Raw genomic sequence first — 22,589 nt, 5'->3', positions numbered from 1 at the left:
GGGGCACAGGCTGGGTGGACATGATCAGGCTCTCCACACCCTCCTCGACAAAATGAACCAGCTCACCACTCAGGTCGCCCTACTCACCAGTACCCAAGCTGCGGCTGCAGCTGCGTCAGGCGAGAATCGGGCCACTATCCCGCCAGTTCGTGACTCGGTTGAGCCGAACATTCCGGCGCCATCTAAATATTCCAGTAATCCTGACACTTGTCGAGATTTTTTCACTCAGCTCCAGTTAATTTTTGATTCCCAGCCCGTTCGATTTGCTAAAGACTCTGTTAAGATTGCCTATGTGGCCAGCCTACTGGAGGGCCCCCCTTTAAGCTATTTCAACGCACTTTTTGAGCAAGATTCCCTTGCTGTTCAGTCGTTTTCGGCCCTTGTATCAGAACTTAAGAGAGTATATGACCACCCGGTTCGGAGCCAATTTGCTGGTCATCAGCTCATGAGGCTAAGACAGGGAGATAAGACTATCAGGCAGTATGTGAGCACTTTTCGTTCCCTAGCAGTAGAATCAGGGTGGAACAACCAGGCCCTGATCACTGCCTTTTTGACCGGCCTTAATCGCTCTGTTGGCCGGGAGATGGCGCTTCGCCAACAGCTTCACTCCCTAGACGACGTCATCACCGAGGCTATCCGGGTCGCTGACCAAGAATCAGTGTGGCAGTCAGAGGAACCTGAGGTCCGCTCTCCGTCTAGTAAGGGACCTGGTCGTGAGATGGTTCGTCTCCCGGTTGCTGAGACCGGCAGTAATAAGGAGGAGCCAATGCAACTGGGACGGGCTCATATCTCAGCTGAAGAACGCCGACGATGTATGGTTGAAGGTCTCTGTCTATACTGCGGACAAGGAGGGCACAGAGTCAGCACCTGTACTCTAAGACCGGATGCTAAGACAGGTGAGGGGTCGCTATTGAGCCGAACTGTGTGTTTATCCACTGTCACTCGTCCGTTTCCTGTGGTTCTTCTGTGCTCTGATTCTCTGTCTCTTCAGCACCCCATCCTGATCGATTCCGGTTCCGACGCTAATCTTATGGACCAGAACCTGGTACAAAAGCTGGGACTCAGCTCTACCCCGATCCAGCGTCCGCTAGAAGCTCGAGCCCTGGATGATCACGTGATCTGCCGGATAACCCATTGTACCGAGCCAGTCGCTGTGCAGTTCATGGATGGACACACTGAGAACATCAGTTTTCATATTTATAACTCTGATACTCAGCCACTAATTCTGGGTTATCCTTGGTTGCAGAAGCACGAACCCTTTATTGACTGGGGCACGGGGGAGGTTTATTCTTGGGGTAAAGACTGTGGATCTCGTTGCAAGTTTGTTAAGTTACCTGTTTGTCCTCCCAAGATGCCTCAGATCTCCGTGGCCCCGGTTAGTGTTCCTCAGGAGGAGGATAAGGACTTCCCTGCACTGGAAAAGGTTCCCCTATGTTATCATGACCTAAAGGAGGTATTCAGTAAGTCTAAGGCTACGGCCCTACCTCCTCATCGTTCGTATGACTGTTCCATTGAATTACGACCTGGTACCTCTCCTCCTAAGGGGAGGTTATATTCCCTGTCTGGCCCAGAGAATCTAGCCATGAAAAAGTACATAGATGAGTCCCTGGCAGCTGGGTTAATTAGGCCCTCTTCGTCGCCTGCAGGAGCAGGGTTCTTTTTTGTTGATAAGAAGGATAAGTCGCTAAGGCCATGCATAGACTATCGGGGGCTTAATGACATTACTATCTGTAACAGATATCCTTTGCCGCTGATGTCCTCAGCCTTTGAACTGTTACATGGGGCCAAGATTTTCTCCAAACTAGACCTTCGTAATGCTTATCACTTAATTAGAATCAGAGAAGGAGATGAGTGGAAGACGGCGTTCAACACCCCCAGTGGCCACTACGAGTACCTAGTGATGCCTTTTGGCCTCACCAACGCCCCTGCTGTCTTCCAGGCCCTTGTTAATGACGTGCTCAGGGACATGCTCAATGTGTTTGTGTTTGTCTATCTGGACGACATTCTGATTTTCTCCCCAGACGAGGAGACGCACATTCAACATGTTCGCCAGGTGCTTCAAAGATTACTCGCCAACCAACTATTTGTCAAGGCAGAGAAATGCGAGTTCCACCAGCCTACGGTTTCCTTTCTGGGCTTCATCATTTCGGAGGGAAGTGTCCAGATGGATCCTGAGAAGGTTAGTGCGGTGAGGGAGTGGCCTACTCCTGCTTCCCGGAAGGATGTTCAGAGGTTTCTTGGCTTCGCTAACTTTTATAGAAAGTTTATCCGGGGGTTCAGCAGTGTGGCTGCCCCTCTGCATTCTCTCACCTCTTCCAAGTCTGTATTCAGGTGGAGTCCCGAGGCTGATAAGGCGTTTAACCGCCTGAAGGGGGCGTTCTCCTCCGCTCCTGTCCTGTCCGTCCCTGACCCAGCTCTGCAGTTTTTGGTGGAAGTCGATGCCTCTGATTTGGGTGTTGGGGCTGTCATATCTCAACGCTCTCCTGCTGACAGTAGGCTCCACCCCTGCGCCTACTTGTCTAAGAGACTGTCGCCAGCGGAGAGGAACTATGACATTGGAAATCGTGAGTTGTTGGCCATCAAGGTGGCGTTGGAAGAATGGCGGCATTGGCTGGAGGGGACGGACGTGCCGTTTCTCATCTGGACTGACCATAAGAACTTGGAATACCTGCGATCAGCTAAACGCCTCAACTCCCGTCAGGCCAGGTGGGCTCTGTTTTTCACTCGCTTCAATTTCACCCTTTCCTACCGTCCTGGCTCCAAGAATGGGAAGCCGGACGCTCTCTCCAGAGTGTTCTCTCCTGACACGTCTAGCTCTGAACCTGAAACTATTCTACCCAGTTCCTGTATGGTGGGGGCTTTTCAGTGGGGTGTTGAGAAGTTGGTTATGGAGGCCCTTAATGACTGTGAGATTCCGGATGGCGTACCGCCAGACCGCCTGTTTGTTCCTCCTCACCTCCGCCCTCAGGTGATCCAGTGGGGCCACGCATCCAAGATGGCGTGCCACCCCGGGGTGAAGAGGACTCTGTTTGTGCTGAAGCAACGTTTTTGGTGGACAGCCATGGAGAAGGACGTCGCCGAATATGTGGCCGCCTGTCCTATATGTTCCGTCAATAAAGTCTCCAATAAGGCTCCCATGGGGGAGCTGCGGCCGTTGCCTGTCCCTAAAAGGCCCTGGTCGGACATTGCTCTGGACTTTGTGACTGGTTTGCCCTTGTCCAACGGTAACACGGTTGTTCTTACGGTGGTGGATAGATTCTCTAAGATGGTGCATTTTATTCCCCTACCTAAACTTCCCTCAGCTAAGGAAACAGCGGAGGCGCTGTTAACTCATGTTTTTCGCCTACATGGTTTCCCTAGAGACGTGGTCTCCGATAGAGGGCCCCAGTTCATTGCTAGTTTTTGGAAAGCCTTTTGTTCTCTCGTTGGTGCTTCTGTCAGTCTGTCTTCTGGTTTTCACCCGCAGACCAACGGCCAAACGGAGAGACTTAATCAGGTCCTGGAGGTGGGACTCCGTGTGTTGGCCTCTCAGAACCCCGCCTCCTGGAGCCGTCATCTGGTGTGGGTGGAGTTTGCTCACAACTCGCTTCCCAGTGCTTCTTCAGGTTTATCACCATTTCATGTGGTGTATGGTTATCAACCGCCCTTGTTCCCTTCACTGGAGAAGGAGGTGGGCGTGCCTTCGGCCTTGGCTCTGATCCACAGATGCAAGAGGACCTGGACTCGAGCTAGACAGGCCCTGTTAAAGGCTTCAGGCCGTTACAAGACCTCGGCGGATTCCCATAGAAGCCCCGCTCCCGTTTACCATCCGGACCAGCGGGTTTGGCTGTCGGCCAAACACCTTCCCCTTCGGATTGAGAGTCGCAAGTTGGCACCCAGGTTTGTAGGTCCATTTCCTATCTCGAAAATTATTAATCCTGTTTCTGTACGCTTAAAACTGCCAAGGTCTATGAGGATCCATCCCACTTTTCATGTAAGCCAAATCAAACCGGTGAAAGAGAGCCACCTGGTCCCGCCCACCCAACCTCCTCCTCCTCCACGGATGATTGATGGGGATCCAGCCTACACGGTCCGACGACTAATGGCAGCTCGTCGGCGGGGGAGAGGATTCCAGTACCTCGTGGATTGGGAGGGTTATGGACCTGAGGAACGTTCCTGGGTGCCGGCTTCCCGTATTCTGGACCCGGACCTTATACGACAGTTCCATCAGAGTCATCCTGATGTCCCTGGTCCGTCTGGTGCCGTCCCTAGGAGGGGGGGTATTATTGTCATACCCGCAGCCAGACGTTAGTCTGGTTTTGTCTGTCTTTTATGTTTTGTTTGTCATTTCCTGTTTTATTTTGTTAAGTTTCCCCTCATGTGTCTTGTCTGTCGTCTTTACTTCCTGTTCCCCGTTCATCCTGACCTCTTACCTGATTACCTGTCTCCGCCCTGATTTGCTCCACCTGTGTCTAGTTGTCTTCCCTCCCTTTTGTGTATTTAAACCCTGTCTCTTCCCCTAGTCAGACGCCAGTTTGTAACTCTCGTAGTTCTAACCAGCGTCTTGACCTCGTGTGTTCGTTTTGTCTGCCTGTTGTGACCCTTTTTGGATTCCTCGGTTTTTTGCCTACTGCCTGCTCCCTGTCGATTTTGTCTGCCTCATCTGATTTCCTGGTTTCGATCTTCTCGCCCTGACTTACTGGTACGTGAGTATTTGTCTAGCCCTTATGTCCTGTTGCCTGAGTGATAGCCTGCCTGTGTATGACCTGTTTCCGTCCCTGACCTCCCTTTGCTTTTCCCCAGTCGGGAAAAATACCCCAAACGCCGCTCGGGGAGACGGGCTGCTGCCCTCGAACCGGAGGACGAATAAGAGGAGGATATCTCCAACCATTATCCTCAAGATTCTGTCATTATTATTATTCTTACACCTGTGTGTAAATAATAAACCTTTTGAACCTTATTTTTGTGTCCGAGTTCCTGCATTTGGATTCAGTGTTTGTACTAACGCCATCACACATCATTTCCTTCACGTGTCTTCTCAAAGGGAAACAGTTCAACACAAATGAACACAATGGTCTCAAACATTCATTTATTTTCTTTCATATTCATATTTGTTTTTTGTTTTTTTTTACATCAGTGTAGTAACACAGTCTGTTTTTCTTCACAGATAGATTCACAGAAACATGGACGTCCAGTGGAATTCTATCCATCACATGCACAGCCTTCATCGTGTCCTTTGCTTCATAAAAACTAAGTTTTTCACACGTTATTTGTTTGTTGGAAAAAGTCCTTTTGGCATTTCAGAAATGTTTATTATCTTTGAAATGTTTTTTAATATTAGTAGTATTTGTTGTCATTAAACCCACAGAGTGAATATATATTGAATGTATTTAGTGAAGTTCTGTGTAAACTTCAGACTTTGACTGTAGATGGCGCTAAACAACAGGCCATAGTGGATCAGATGACCTTTGACCTCATCTTAACCCTTTAACACCTGTTTGTTTTTTCCCACTAAACTAAACATCCAGCGCAGACATAAGCTGTATTGTTTAAGGTCACTTGTTAAGATTTTATTAGATTTGTTTAAAATTATTACAACAGATGCAAAAAAAACATCAACATACTTTGAGGATGAATGTGTTTTAATGCAGAGATTTGGACGATGATGTAGTGAATGACTTGAACTCAGTCTGTTTAACAGTAATTAAAGTATATATTTAAATTCAGATGATACTGTGGCAGAATTCATTAAACTTGTCATAAATACATAAATATTCAACAAACCATCGTCGTCAATAGTTGTATCCATGTCATACTGACTGAAAAATGATCCATTTTTTTCTGTTGCGTCTTCAGACCTGATGGACCTGAACTGTAAAAAATCCAAGTTCTCCACATCTTTGAACGATCAAAACCAGGGGTGTCAAACATACGGCCCGTGGTCCAAAACAGGCCCACCAAAGGGTCTAATCTGGCCCATGGGAGCAATCTGTCAAATAAAAACAAACAAAAAAACCCCGATTATTAATTATATATCATGACAACTTTAAATTTTCTCTTTTTTTAGTGTAAAAAAGTAAAATTTACAAACTATTCTCTCAAAAAAAAAAAATCTGAATAATCTGAACTAATAACACAGTAACCTATAAATAATAACAACTCCACATTTCTAACTGTAAAATCTGACCCATATTCTGTCTTTTGCTAAATGTTTTGTGTGTTTGTAGATCCACTGTGATCTGTCAGATGTAATGTACATGTGTAAATGATAAACTGAGGCAAAAATATTGTTAAAATTAAACTTTTTTTTTCTTGAGGAATTTGTTTGTTGATGTTATTCACAACTTTTTAAAGGACAGTTTGTAAATGTAAACATATTCATTATGTAATTTTACTTTTTTTACTCTAAAGCATGGAGAAGAGTTTGGAGTTTTTGTTTATTGGTTATTCTATTATTTTACTGTTCTGACCTGTTTGAGATCATATTGGTCTGAATGTGGAACCTGAACTAAAATGTGTTAGACACATCTGTTTAGAGGTTCATCAGCTGGTTTGATCTGAGTCTTAAACATAATAAGATCATTTCAGATTCAACTAAAGTGATGATACAGAAAAACAAACACCAGGGATGAACATTTTAAGTTTTACAGAATATTTGTCTCCAGGATGACATAAAAATAGAACCACTTGGTTAATGAATCACAGATCTGATCCTGGAGTTTGAAATTCATAAAAACCAGTGATATTAAAATCCATTAAGTGTCAAAGTTTTTGTCCAATGAACGATGTCAACGGTGGTCACAATTTGATACAGCTGCTTTTTATTGGTTTATAGCTGTTAATGATTCTCATGTTGATACCAGAAGGAAGTGTCTTCTACGGTACTGTCATTACTGAACGGAGCTGAAACGCCATTACAGGGTGTTGGATCTGAAACACAGACCAGGAGGATTTTACTGTAAATCCAAAGGGACAGAGGTTTGGTGAGTCTGTGTGTTAAAGGATAATTTACATATCAGAGAAAATGGCAGAGAAACCGATTCTAGAAAACTTTCTGACATGTCCAGTGTGTTTGAAGACGTTCAGAGATCCTGTGTCTCTGAGCTGCAACCACAGCTTCTGTTTAATCTGCCTGAAGAAATTCTGGAAAGAAAAGGAAAACAGAACCTGTCCTGTTTGTAGAAGAAAATTCTCAAAAGTGGTGAACTTTGTTCTGAAAGAACTGGCTGAATCATTTACTGAGAGTCTGAAAGTTGGATCATCTGAGTCAGAAAAAGGAGAAAAGAAGGTGGAGGTGGTCTGCAGCAAACATCCAGAAGAACCTAAACTGTTCTGTAAAGATGAAAACAGAGCTGTGTGTCTGGTCTGTGATTTTCCTCATCAACGTGAACACACTGTGGTTCCTGTAGAAGAAGCAGTTACTGAAATGATGGATGAGCTGAAATCTGACTTAAAGTCTCTACAGGAAAAGAAGAAGAAATACGAGCAAACACAGAAAACATACGAGGAAATAATGAAACACTTAAAGAATCAGGTTTTGTGGACAGTCAGATCAGAGCAGAGTTCAACAAACTCCAGCAGTTCCTGAAAGAGGAAGAGGAGTCTAGACTGGCAGCTCTGAGGGAGGAAGAGGAGCAGAAGAGGAGCAGAAGAGGAGGAGTGTGATCAGAGAGATGAAGAGGATTGAGGAGCAGATGTCCTCTGTGTCAGACAGTATCTGTGCTGTTGAAGAAGAGCTGCAGAAAGCCAGCGCTCCATTCCTCATCAGTTGTAAAGACACTCAGAGCAGAGCCAGAGCCCAGTGCTCAGTGTCAGAGCCACAGCTGATCTCAGGAGCACTGATCCATGTGGACAAACACCTGGGCAACCTGTCCTTCAGAGTCTGGGACAAGATGAGGGACAAGGTCCACTTCAGCCCCGTCATCCTGGACCCAAACACTGCAAACAGATGGCTTCATCTGTCTGATGATCTGACCAGTGTGAGAATTGGAGACACTTATCAGCAGGTTCCTGATAATCCAGAGAGAAACACTAAATATACCACTGTTTATGGATCTGAGGGCTTCAGCTCAGGGAAACACAGCTGGGACGTGGAGGTGGGAGACCATCCTGGATGGATTTTAGGTTTGGTTAAAGAGTCAGCTGACAGGAAGAGACTGCTGTTGAGTTCAACAGTATATGGATTCTGGTGTTTGTGTCATACCAGAGGAGAATACAGTAATGGTGTTGGTCAGACTCTGACAGTGCAGACGAGTCCACAGAGGATCAGAGTTGAACTGGACTATAACAGGGGGCAGGTGTCCTTCTACAACGCTGAAGATAAGACTCACATCTGCACCTACAGAGACACTTTCACTGAGAAACTCTACGCTTATTTCAGTGTTTGAAAGACCACTGGTGTTAAAACCACTGATATTAAAATCTGTCCGACAGATTTCTTTGTTGTTTACGGAGAAATGAAAATGTGAATGATAGATTGTGTTTTCATTTTTCCGAAACCAGGCCTTGAATTGGAGAAAGGAATTAAATTAAATGTTTTAATTAAACTAATTCAATCTGATACAAAGGCAACATAAATTTCTGATATAAGGAAAAGTGTCTTCATCATTTACATGAAGGGTGTGTTTTATTTCAAGGTGTTTGTAAACAAACAGGTGATTAATGGGAATTAAAACGATTGAAAGTGACTTTTTGTGATAAACACACTATACCTGCTCTATGTACCAATACTTTTACTTCAATTGTGCAATAACTTGTTACCTCTCAGTACTGTTATTATTATCATTATTACTCTTTTTATAATATTCTATTTTACAAATGTGTATTTGTGCTTGTACGTGCAGTAACTGTTTTTTTTTTTATATGTTTTAGCTGTTTATGTTTTGTATTCGTCTTTTTTGGCATATCTTTACCTTTTTCTAACTCTTTTTCTGTCTCAGGGAAACGCACAAGAATTCCAATGTACCTATGCTGCTGTGTATCTGTGCAAATGACAAAGTTTATTCTGTTCTATTTTACATTGACGAATCAGAACGCTGTATACTGACATCACCAACCAATCAGCAGGCGCCTTCTTGTCACTCCAGGAAATGCCAGCCATGGTTTGTGTTTACTTGGTGTTGCGGTGAGAGCAGAGATGAGCCGTGCCTCTTTTGCTCCATGAAGCATGTGAACAAAACTGAATTCTACTCCATGTTAGACAGTGGATTTTGGCAGAGATTTCCATCATCTCTATACTTATGGTCGGTTTGAGATAAAAGCTACCGGAGTTTATATCTCTGGATGTCGCGGTGCTCCCTGCTATAGTTAGCCGGCATCGTAGCTGCTAGTTAGCACGCAGCTAACTACCATGCAGTGAAGCGGAGACGGCGACGTGAGCTTTTATTGATTTACTTTTCAATCATTGTGAACATGCTCCGGCTGTTTTGTAAAGCTAAATGTTAATATTTTTATTCCCATGTCACCTGCTGCTACAAAGTGGATTGAAATTCGGTTGCGTGAGCTGTGCTAACCTCCATTAGCAAAGCTATATCCAGCCTTCTATTCTGGTGTGTGCATTTTATTTTGTGATAGTCTGAACTATTAATTATTGTAATGTGACACCCTGATAGTATAATTGATTATCACAGTGAAACTTGATGCAGACAGAGGATTAGAGCAGATAATTAGTGCTGTGATGTTTAAATTCCAGAAAGAAAAAAAACAAAACATAATCATCATTACTTTTATTTGCTTGCATATTCATGATTATTATTGTGTTTATGGATTGAATTAAAATGATATTGCTAGATTATATGTAGTTTAAAATGGATGAATGAGTAATTTTGTTCGGCCTATCCAGGCCGGGTCTTTTTGTTATCCCAGTTTGTTGTCAGCGCTGGATTTGTCTTGCTCTTGGAGTGGATTTGTGCTGCTGTTCCACTGAACTACAGTTAGTGGCCGCAGAGGACAGCAGTAGTGGTGGTCCAACCCAACTATTGAATCTGACTGAACTGCTGTTCTTTCCTGTTGCTTCCACCTGGAGATCTGGTAGGACTGGTCTTTACTAGAGACCCAGAGGATTTAGTGGTGAACTGAGAATCCTAACTCTCTGCCCCCCCCCCCCCCCCCCCCTTTTTTTTTTTTCTTTTTTCTTTTTTCATTGGACTGAAAAAAAAAAAAAAAACAAACCTTCATTTATAACTGGTTACTGTGAAGTGTAAATTGATTGTATTCTCTTGTTTTTTTTTTTTTTGTTTTCTGTTCATAGATATTTCATGTTTTCTATGAGTTATGCGCTCTAATGTTCAACTGGAGCTGACGGGCTGTTCCAACTAGTCTGCCTCAAGGTTAAAAGTTACTAAATTTCATCTAACAAGCTAAAAGGGTTAATCAGATGAAGTGTGTGTTGTTAAAAATAGATCATAAATAGATGATACTTATGTTCATTTCAATAATAAATATGAATTAGATAGTGATAAGTCAATTACAATAACAAATAGACACTAACTGTAAAAAAAAAAAAAAAAAAAAAAAGCTCATTTGAGTAGCAAACTAGTTAAAATAGGGTTTTTAGTATAAAGTGTGCATACACACATACCATTGTGGGCATTATTTGAACAGTATTGTACTGCAGAAAGTACTGTGTTACTATAAAAATGGCGAAGAAAAGGCAATTAGCGATAGAAGAGAGACAGACCATCATAACACTTAAAAACGTAGGTCTGTCCTACAGAGAAATTGCGAAGAAAGTCAAGGTGTCAGTAAGTACAGTTTCCGTCACCATCAAAAGGCACTCAGAAACTGGAGAAAATGCTGACAGGAAGAGGTCTGGCAGACCCAAAGCCACAACAAAATCAGAAGACAAGTTTCTGAGAGTCAGCAGGATGCGTGATAGGCGACTCACAGGACAACAGCTTCAAGCACAGCTCAATAGTGGTCGTAGTAAGCAAGTGTCAGTTTCAACTGTGAAGAGAAGACTTGTTTGTAGAAGAAAAGACTCAAAAGACAAAATGGTGAACTTTGCTCTTAAAGAACTGGCTGAATCATTTAATGGGAGTCGGAAAGTTGGATCATCTGAGACAGAAAAAGGAGAAAAGAAGGTGGAGGTGGTCTGCAGCAAACATCCAGAAGAACCTAAACTGTTCTGTAAAGATGAAAACAGAGCTGTGTGTCTGGTCTGTGATTTTCCTCATAAACATAAACACACTGTGGTTCCTGTAGAAGAAGCAGTTACTGAAATGATGGATGAGCTGAAATCTGACTTAAAGTCTCTACAGGAAAAGAAGAAGAAATACAAGCAAACACAGAAAACATACGAGGAAATAATGAAACACTTAAAGAATCAGGTTTTGTGGACAGAGAGTCAGATCAGAGCAGAGTTCAACAAACTCCAGCAGTTCCTGAAAGAGGAAGAGGAGTCCAGACTGGCAGCTCTGAGGGAGGAAGAGGAGCAGAAGAGGAGGAGTGTCATCAGAGAGATGAAAAGGATTGAGGAGCAGATGTCCTCTGTGTCAGACAGTATCTGTGCTGTTGAAGAAGAGCTGCAGAAAGCCAGCGCTCCATTCCTCATCAGTTGTAAAGACACTCAGAGCAGAGCCAGAGCCCAGTGCTCAGTGTCAGAGCCACAGCTGATCTCAGGAGCACTGATCCATGTGGACAAACACCTGGGCAACCTGTCCTTCAGAGTCTGGGACAAGATGAGGGACAAGGTCCACTTCAGCCCCGTCATCCTGGACCCAAACACTGCAAACAGATGGCTTCATCTGTCTGATGATCTGACCAGTGTGAGAATTGGAGACACTAATCAGCAGGTTCCTGATAATCCAGAGAGAAACGCTAGATATGCCAATGTTCATGGATCTGAGAGCTTCACCTCAGGGAAACACAGCTGGGACGTGGAGGTGGGAGACCATCCTGGATGGATTTTAGGTTTGGTTAAAGAGTCAGTTGACAGGAAGGGAAAGGTGTTAGCTTCACCAGAATGTGGATTCTGGTGTTTAAAGCATCTCAGTGGAGAATACAGTAATGGTGTTGGTCAGACTGTGACAGTGCAGACGAGTCCACAGAGGATCAGAGTTGAACTGGACTATAACAGGGGGCAGGTGTCCTTCTACAACGCTGAAGATAAGACTCACATCTGCACCTACAGAGACACTTTCACTGAGAAACTCTACCCTTATTTCAGTGTTGCAAAGACCACTGGTGTTAAAACCACTGATATTAAAATCTGTCCAACAGATTTCTCTGTTTATGATTAAATTAAAATCTGAACGATAGATTGTTTTTTCATTTTTCCAAAACCAGTTGTAACCCACGTTTACAACTAGGCCTTGAATTGGAGAAAGGAATTAAATTAAATGTTTTAATTAAACTAATCCGCTCTGATATAAAGGCAACATAAATTTCTGATATAAGGAAAAGTGTCTTCATCATTTACATGAAGGGTGTGTTTTATTTCAAGGTGTTTGTAAACAAACAGGTGATTAATGGGAATTAAAATGATTGAAAGTGACTTTTTGTGATAAACACACTATACCTGCTCTATGTACCAATACTTTTATTTCAATTGTGCAATAACTTGTTACCTCTCAGTACTGTTATTATTATCATTATTACTCTTTTTACAATATTCTATTTTACAAATGTGTATTTGTGCTTGTATGTGCAGTAACTGTTTTTTTTTTTAAAATATGTTTTAGCTGTTTATGTTTTGTATTCGTCTTTTTTGGCATATCTTTACCTTTTTCTAACTCTTTTTCTGTCTCAGGGAAACGCACAAGAATTCCAATGTACCTATGCTGCTGTGTATCTGTGCAAATGACAAAGTTTATTCTGTTCTATTTTACATTGACGAATCAGAACGCTGTATACTGACATCACCAACCAATCAGCAGGCGCCTTCTTGTCACTCCAGGAAATGCCAGCCATGGTTTGTGTTTACTTGGTGTTGCGGTGAGAGCAGAGATGAGCCGTGCCTCTTTTGCTCCATGAAGCATGTGAACAAAACTGAATTCTACTCCATGTTAGACAGTGGATTTTGGCAGAGATTTCCATCATCTCTATACTTATGGTCGGTTTGAGATAAAAGCTACCGGAGTTTATATCTCTGGATGTCGCGGTGCTCCCTGCTATAGTTAGCCGGCATCGTAGCTGCTAGTTAGCACGCAGCTAACTACCATGCAGTGAAGCGGAGACGGCGACGTGAGCTTTTATTGATTTACTTTTCAATCATTGTGAACATGCTCCGGCTGTTTTGTAAAGCTAAATGTTAATATTTTTATTCCCATGTCACCTGCTGCTACAAAGTGGATTGAAATTCGGTTGTGTCAGCTGTGCTAACCTCCATTAGCAAAGCTATATCCAGCCTCCTATTCTGGTGTGTGCATTTTATTTTGTGATAGTCTGAAATATTAATTATTGTAATGTGACACCCTGATAGTATAATTGATTATCACAGTGAAACTTGATGCAGACAGAGGATTAGAGCAGATAATTAGTGCTGTGATGTTTAAATTCCAGAAAGAAAAAAAACAAAACATAATTATCATTACTTTTATTTGCTTGCATATTCATGATTATTATTGTTTATGGATTGAATTAAAATGATATTGCTAGATTATATGTAGTTTAAAATGGATGAATGAGTAATTTTGTTCGGCCTATCCAGGCCGGGTCTTTTTGTTATCCCAGTTTGTTGTCAGCGCTGGATTTGTCTTGCTTTTGGAGTGGATTTGTGCTGCTGTTCCGCTGAACTACAGTTAGTGGCCGCAGAGGACAGCAGTAGTGGTGGTCCAACCCAACTATTGAATCTGACTGAACTGCTGTTCTTTCCTGTTGCTTCCACCTGGAGATCTGGTAGGACTGGTCTTTACTAGAGACCCAGAGGATTTAGTGGTGAACTGAGAATCCTAACTCTCTGGGGATTTTTTCCCCCCTTTTTCATTGGACTGAAAAAAAAAAAAAAAAGAAGGAACGAAAACAAAACCCCTTCATTTATAACTGGTTACTGTGAAGTGTAAATTGATTGTATTCTCTTGATGATTTTTTCTTTTCTGTTCATAGATATTTCATGTTTTCTATGAGTTATGCTCTCTAATGTTCAATTGGAGCTGATGGGCTTTTCCAACTAGTCTGCCTCAAGGTTAAAAGTTACTAAATTTCATCTAACAAGCTAAAAGGGTTAATCAGATGAAGTGTGTGTTGTTAAAAATAGATCATAAATAGATAATATTTAAGTTCATTTCAATAATAAATATAAATTAGATAGTGATAAGTCAATTATATTAACAAATTCTGGATTCTGTTGGGTTTCTGTAAATTGGCTTAGAGTCTGGTTTTGACCAACTCTATATATAAGGTGTCATGAGATAACTTTTGTTGTGATCTGGCGCTATGGAAATAAAATTTGGTTGATTGATTGATGTGATTGGTTTTCCCCTGTAAGTCGCTTTGGAAAAAAAGCGTCTGCCAAATGCGTAAATGTAAAAAGACACTAACTGTAAAAAAAAAAAGAGCTCATTTGAGTAGCAAACTAGTTAAAATAGGGTTTTTAGTATGAAGTGTGCACCTACACATACTGTTGTGAGCATTATTTGAATAGTATTGTACTGCAGAAAGTACTGTGTTACTATAAAAATGGCAAGGAAAAGGCAATTAACGATAGATGAGAGACAGACCATCATAACACTTAAAAATGTAGGTCTGTCCTACAGAGAAATTGCGAAGAAAGTCAAGGTGTCAGTAAGTACAGTTTCCGTCACCATCAAAAGGCACTCAGAAACTGGAGAAAATGCTGACAGGAAGAGGTCTGGCAGACCCAAAGCCACAACAAAATCAGAAGACAAGTTTCTGAGAGTCAGCAGGATGCGTGATAGGCGACTCACAGGACAACAGCTTCAAGCACAGCTCAATAGTGGTCGTAGTAAGCAAGTGTCAGTTTCAACTGTGAAGAGAAGACTTCAAGTTGCAGCAAGAAAGTCATTGCTGAAACTTCAGAATAAGAAAAAGAGGCTTGCCCTGGCCATGAAACACCGCCAGTAGACTATTGAAGACTGGAAGAAGGTGTTAGGGACTGATGAATCAAAACTTGAAATCTTCGGTTCATCCTGCAGGACTTCTGTACGCCGTCGAGTAGGTGAAAGGATGGTTCCTCAGTGTGTGACATCAACTGTCAAACATGGAGGAGGAAGTGTGATGGTCTGGGGCTGTTTAACTGGATCCAGGGTCGGTGACTTGTACAGAGTGAAAGGCACCCTGAACCCAAACGGCTAACACAGCAGTCTGCAGCTATGCCATGCACTACCCTCTGGGATGCACCTAGTAGAGCCCGACCGATATGGGATTTTTGGGGCCAATACTCATATTGGGGGCAACAATAAAAGCAGATATCCGATAAATTGGCCGATATATGAAATAAGAGCATTGATATACAAAGGATATATACTGTACATGAACATACATTCTTTTAATACCCAAAATATGATTCAACACAAAGAAACAGAAAATTACTAAATTAAAATAAGGAACTTTAATTAGTAACACTGTCAACATAAGGACTGTAAACCTACTGATGAATAAGAAAAGGCAAACTGTAAACAATAATATAAGAAAAACAAACTGTAAACACAATGCTAAATCAGTAAATCTGCAGTGTTCTTTGCTTTTCTGGTGCTGGAGCCCAGGCTAACTCGTGCACTGCAGATGTTCATCTAGCTCCTGTGGAGTCTTTTGTGAAGTGGCTCCACACCTTCCTCTTCCCCTCTGCCTGTGAAATGAAAATATATGCATTTTGGTTATTAGCATGGAATTTAATTCTATAGTTGGACATTTTAAAATAAAAACAAGGGGCTGCATTTAGCTGAAAGTGATAATACATAGGCTAATGTGAGGTGTTTTTAAACTAATACATGATGTGTTTTTAAAAGGCTTATTCACAAAAACATCTTACCAATATCAATTAGTCCTATTTACTAGCTAATGAAAAATCCCAAATGCAGCCACTGGGTATTTGCAAACAGCTCAACAATAAATGCTGAAGCAAACATTCAAAAGTGAAAAAAAGTTGTCTGCAAACAAAATAAGAAATAATCAAAACATGCATCACATTATTAGACTTAATACAAGGGACTAAACTACATTTTATGTAACAATGGAGCTGCTTTCAAAACATGCAATACATTAAATTACAACTAAATACATTACTTGGAACCTTTTCAAAATAATTTTAATGAAGACATTAACTTGTGAATTTATGAGCCCTGGTAAGTCCTGTATGACAGCATGAAATGAAGTGGGACACTGTATAATAGTCTGATATTAATGATGGACATGGGAATGTACAGGTGCATTTATCTGTATTTCACAAAGATTAAACTTGCATAACTTTAAAACACTGTATAATAGTCTTATATTAGATAATGGTGGACGTGTTGATGGACAGTTGCATCTTTGTTTGTCACAGGAAGATAATTTACACAACTTTAAAATGCTGTTTAACCTCCTAAGACCCACTGTCCACATTTGTGAACAAAAGTTTTACAACTTTATACAAAAGAAAAGAAATTTGTCCACCACAAAGGACATTCCATAAAAATTTTAAAAACTGCACCTGGAAAAACTGTTCCATTATGATGTTTCCATTATAGGCACTTATTTAATAAAAAACAAAAAAAGCTTGTATTTTGCTGACATGTCCTGGGTCTTAGGAGGATAATAGTCTGATATTAGAGAATGGTGGACATTATGATTAACAGTTGTATATGTCTTTGTTTATTTCACAGAGATGCAACTTAACATGACATTAAAACGCTGTCATACGCTCTCTAAAACTTGCGTGAAAAATCACTAGAATGTTCTCTTTGGTGTACCCTGACAGCGTGTTTCCGAAAGGACGTTTTTCTCACGGGGCACTAAAGTGTAGCATTACATTGTTTTACAAAGTCACAGCTTACCGTGGAGTAAAATAAACGCAGTTTCTTTCGCCGTTTCTCTCATCGTCTTCTCTGCTGCAGCCCAGTGAGTGGGAGGGGCCAAGTATTGGGGCAGTGTGCAGCACGCAGACACAGGAACGGAGCGACAGAATCTCTGCGCAGTAAAAAACTTTAATATATCGGTTACATATTGACCAATGTTGACTAATCGGTCGGGCTCTAGCGCCTAGTTGGTCAGGGGTTCATCCTACAGCAAAATAATGACCCAAAACAGAAGTCCAAGCTATGCAAGAACTCTTCATTCATTTTCTGAACCAGCGTTATCCTCAATAGGGTCATGGGGGTCACTTGGAGTCCCAGCTACATAGGGGCGAAGGCGGGGTTCACCAGTCAGTTCATCACACGGCTGAACATGTAGAGACAAACTATCACTCTCACATTCACACCTACGGGCAATTTAGATTAACCCATTAACCTATCAGTGCATGTGTTTGGATGGTGGGAGGAGCCAGAGTACCTGGAGAGAACCCACGCAGACACGGGGAGAACATGCAAACTCCACACAAAGGTCCCACCCCCATGGACTGGTGTTGGAATCGAACCCAGGACTTTCTGTCTGTGAGGCACCAGTTTTATCCACTGCACCACCCATGCCAGGACTACCTTAAGAAAAAAAAAAAAAATGCCAGAACTACCTTAAGAAAAAAGAACAAGATGGTCCGCTTGAAAACATGCAGTGTCCAGCGCAGTGTCCAGACTTAACTCTTTCCCTCCAGAGCATTTTCCAGTGAGTTGGTAGCCAGCGCCAGCCTTTTTGTTCATATTCACTCATTTTGAAGGCTCACTGAAAATATTGTGTTTGGAGTATGTGAACACTGAATACATCAAAAAAAAGAACAGAACTTCAGCTTTTAAACATGAAAGACTATTTTATTCTATCTTCCTTCGTTTGTGAGATTTACACACTTGAATATTTGTCATTTTCAGGAAAAAAACGAATTTTGAGCAAAAAACTTAAGAAAATTACATTTTTTTCAAAGATATTGAATTTCAAGATAAAACTGATTTCCTATTTACATTTTTGACTCTTATTTACAAACAGTAACACTGTATTCAAAATCACAAAATAAAATAATAATAACAACAATAATAGTAACAAACAGCTCTAAGATATCCCATCATTCCACAAAATATTAGAGGAATCCACACCAAACTTTAGACCAAACATCTTCTAAAGCACCAGGTTCCTTAGAAACTTTACACATTTACATACATCAGTTATAAGTCTAACACATATTAGTTTAGCTTTTTGATATAAACACTTCCATATTCTTCATTCTCAAGAAAAAAAAACAAATGCACTAAATACTGTAGATTTCTGGCCTTTCCTTGGCTGTACCAGGTCCTCCTGTTGGACCACCTGCTGTGTTTGATCTGTAAATAATTATATGGACATCTAGTTATTTATCTATTTATGAATATATGTATTTATTTATTTATTTCCTACTAAAGCCAAATAAAACAGTGTCTTACCTGTGTCTCCGTTGACATTATGGAGCTGAACCACATCTGTGTTGAATCTGTTCCGTGTCCACAGTCTGACTCTGAACTCACTCTAACAGATGCACACTGTCCTTTGTCTTGTCCCACGTCTGTGTGTCTGTCCTCTCTTTGAATGTCCTCTAGAAATGTCTGTTTTCTCTTCCTCCCATCTGTCATTTTCTCTATCACTCCATACCCCCCCCCCCCCCCCCCATCCTCTGTGTCGGACCCGTGTTCCGTGTCCGTCTCCCTCACCTTCTGTTTCTCTGTTCCTGTCTCTAAAGCTTCTTCTGCAGGTTCTTCATATTTTAAATTGTCAGACTCTGTCTCCATAATCATCTTTAAGGCTTTTGAAACTGCGCGCGGTTCCTGCACAGTCGGTATTTTCTCATTCAGAGTCACTGACGCTGTATGCGTTGCCATGGGATACCGTGATTCCAGTACAAAAACTTTAAACCCGGTCCATCACTTTTCTGGAAAAGCTGCTTAATTGTTTATTTTTGGACTAAGGAAAGTAATTCACATGATCCGCAACAGCTCCAACTACAGTATAACAGTGAAAACACGGAGTGACGGAAAATCTCGTCTTTGGCGGGGAAAGAGTTAAACCCCATGGAGCTGGTTTGGGATGAACTGGACAGAAGAGTGAAAGCAAAGTAACTGACAAGTGCTCCACATTTATGGGAACTTCTGCAACAGAGTAGGGAAGAACTTTATGAAGAATATTGGATTTCCATTAGGGGTGTAAGAAAATATCAGTTCTGCAGTATATCACGATATTTAATTTCACAATACTGTATCGATATTTTTAGGTATTTATTCAAATGCAGATATAGCGGAGGTTCATTTTTCTTTTTTGTTTTTCTTTTTTGTTTATGTTTTATTTATTATTGTTTAATGTTGTTTTATTAAATAATTGTTGTTTGAAGCATCCTAAAAGCACTTTTTACTGTCTGAGAGGCAGATTGTCATTCCTTTGTTGGGATTAAATTAAAATAATGTTATATTAGTTCTGAACATTTGAATAGGATCTTAAACTGTAATGTCTGCAAAGCATAATTTAAGTTTTTACAGAGGAAAATTTTGTAATATAACAGTAGATCCTGTTGTGATCAAATAAAAATGTGTTAAAAATTTTTGTGCATATTTCTGATGTAATTCCATTCTTCCAGGATTTGTTGTTTTTAAAAAAGAAACAAAAAAACCAAAAAACAAAAATTGCCTTGTTAACAGCATCGTGATATATTGTGATCTATTGTATCGTGATCCTAGTATTGTGATTTGTATTGTATCACCAGATTTTTGCCAATACACAGCCCTAATTTCCATTGTAGAAAGAATGCTACGAGTGTGTTTGACTGTTCTATCTGCCAAAGGTGGATACTTTGAGTCCAGAGTTTAGAGTACATTTTAGTTTCTCAATTGATTCCATGATTTCTTTTTTAAATTCAGTTGTTTATTTGTTCTGTGCTTTAATTTCAGAGTACACTGAGACATTAAACTGCATCATTTTCAAAAAAATTCTTTTGACCAGTGGTATACCTTTGAAAGGTAAATTGGTTTAAACATTTGTAAATCATACCCTGTGAAAAAAAAAAAAAAAAAGACACTGTATGCATGTTGTGTTTTTTATTTATTTATTTCAACTTTTTTTATATACAACTGTGCAATACATTGTTATCCCTACCCACTGGCCTCTGAGCTGTCCTTGCTTTTGTTGCTCCATAATTATCTATAGCACCACTCTCTCCTGTGAGCCAAATCTAGTCGCTGAAGTACAGCTCCAAGTAATTCTTCGATATAAAGTGTCCCCGTTAAATTAGATTAAAGCTGAGTGTGGTTACACAGTTATATTAATACATGTAGATGTGAAATGTATAAAAGTTGTTTAACTGAGTCGAATGGAACAAACGCTGAGATGATTTATAATATGTTCATAACTACTGACTATTCTGAACTTTTTTTTTTTTGATCGGTCAGAAGAAAATGAAAGTTGCTTTGTCTCATTTTATTCACCTTATTCAAATATTAATCTGGAGGTTTTTTCAATGGGATGCAAGTAGAAATTATTAATATGAAACTGAAAACTAAACAAATTAATGAAAGATTTACAGTGATTTAATTTTTACCTCCATATTTTCCTGGTTCTTAACCCATTGACTATAACGCATATCCTGGGACAGATATTTTCCTTTTTGTTCATATGTGAGTGTTTTCATCTACAGCCGTTTGTTTGTCACCATGTTTTGATCATAAACTGATTTGATGATGTGAACAGTTGAGAAAGGACAGGTGTACTGAGGTGGATCCCATTGTTTTGTCCACAGTTACAGTCCATTTCCTTTAGTTGGTCTGGACGACAACACTGTGACGCTGCTGGAAAAAACTAAATTAAATTAAGGTCCAATATATTTTTTTTATTATTATTCTGAGAAAAAAGTCTGAATTCAGACTGTTTTTCTCAGAATTCTGACTTTTTTCTCAGAACATTAATAAAAAAATAAAACAAAAAATTCTAAACCGCCAGAATACTGAGAAAAAAGTCAGAATTCCGAGATTTAAGTCAGAATTCTGAGAAAAAAGTCAGAATTCCAGCTTTTTCTCTCAGAATTCTGACTTTAATGTCAGAACAATAATTTAAAAAAAAAGAAAACAGAATTCTGGGATTAAAGTAAGAATTCAGACTTTTTTTCCTCAGAATTCTGACTTTAATGTCAGAACAATTATTTAAAAAAAAAATATTTATAACAGTCAGAATACGAATAAAAAAAGTCCAGTCTGAGATTAAAGTCAGAATTCTTTTTTTCTCAGAATAATAATTAAAAAATATATATTGGACCTTAATTTTTTTTTCCCACTGGCCCTAATCCTCTCCTGTAGATGTTAAAATCTGAATACTCCAGTTTTTCTTTCAGTCCTTTGTGTTATGGAGCATCTGAGAAGTAAACTAGTGTTAAATTGGAGTGTGTGGACAGGTGGGCATTTGGTACTAAAGGTTGAAACTGAGTCAAAGTGCAAGTACACAGTTTGCATTTTTCAAACGTGAACCACAGCCGAATGCACATGGATGGAGATCTGATGACGGTGATCGTGGTGAGTAGTCACTTGATATTTTTAATGTAGAATAATCTGTGTAAATGTTTTAGTGGAACAGTGTATTTGTTTCTTTAATTCTAATGACCACACATACAGTCACTGTCACAAAGATTCTTATGAACCATGGGTTTGTATGAAATCTGGAGTTCGTAGACATTCGTGGAGGGAGCATGTGAGGTGTAATATGTGTAAATGTATGTGATGCACATGTTTACAGTGTAATAAGTGTCTACAGTTTAGTGAAATGCACCTTACTGCACACATTTCTGTAGATGTCCTATTGGTAGTACTGAACTGTGTGGCTGTACTTAAAGGTTTTGAGATATTTATGCCAATGTTGTGTCTTCACTTTTGTCTTTCTACTCATTATGGATATTACAGATCTGATGCTCACTACCTCACAGCAGACCATCCTGTGGGCCTCCACCTTGGCAGGGGCCTCCAGGGCCAGGGCCGTCAGTGGTCCACAGGACAGTCTGCTGTAAAGGACCAAGAGGTGGAGACACAGACACAGGCTCCTGTTGTCTCCAAGGGCAACGACCCTGGGAACGCCAAGCTGGTGCTGAGCCGCCACAGGACACGGTACCAGGGTCAGACCTTCAAGTACCTGATGGAGAATGACGTGGACTACACTGTACAGCTGGTGCACAGCTGCCAACAGGAGACCAACGCCTCCATGAGCGCCCTCATGCCAACACAGACGCGCTCACCCAGTACTCATGCACCCACCTGAAGTTCCACAGAGCCCACGAGGAACCCTGGGCTGGTGCCACTCCACTGGGGCGTAAGGACGACGCCTTTGTTGGCTTTGGCCAATTCAAGGAGGACACCCTGAAGGACCTGTACGCATTTAAACACAGTCATAAACATATATCTATTATTTCCAATGAAGACAGGTGGTAATAAACCATACTGTATGCAAAATTCATTTATTACATTAACTGGCCTTGAAAACATTCATTATAACTTCACAGTTTAAATAAACCATCATCAAATGCAACATTTTCAGTGCAGCTTAAAGGTTAAAAACACAATGATTTTTCCATGTAAATCATTCGTTGG

At 40.7% G+C, this 22,589-nt stretch overlaps 2 long non-coding RNA genes across 3 annotated transcripts; both read left to right on the top strand.

Moving 5' to 3' along the window:
• The first annotated feature begins 8,866 nt into the window (after positions 1–8,866).
• Positions 8,867–10,549, top strand: LOC115425790 (uncharacterized). Of its 2 annotated transcripts, XR_003936273.1 has the most exons (3): positions 8,867–9,352; positions 9,458–9,527; positions 9,821–10,549. It is a non-coding gene; the product is annotated as an uncharacterized LOC115425790 (long non-coding RNA). The 2 variants fall into 2 exon arrangements; XR_003936272.1 differs by having other exon boundaries at positions 8,867–9,527.
• Positions 10,550–12,651: 2,102 nt separating this feature from the next.
• LOC115425791 (uncharacterized) lies at positions 12,652–13,974 on the top strand. Its single transcript, XR_003936274.1, has 2 exons — positions 12,652–13,336; positions 13,628–13,974. It is a non-coding gene; the product is annotated as an uncharacterized LOC115425791 (long non-coding RNA).
• Positions 13,975–22,589: the final 8,615 nt, after the last annotated feature.

This window comes from Sphaeramia orbicularis, chromosome 9 (genome assembly GCF_902148855.1).
Source record: "Sphaeramia orbicularis chromosome 9, fSphaOr1.1, whole genome shotgun sequence".
Classification (NCBI taxonomy): Eukaryota; Metazoa; Chordata; class Actinopteri; order Kurtiformes; family Apogonidae; genus Sphaeramia; species Sphaeramia orbicularis.
The sequence above is the reverse complement of the archived record's forward strand: the minus strand, read 5'-3'. Positions and strand labels throughout refer to the sequence as shown.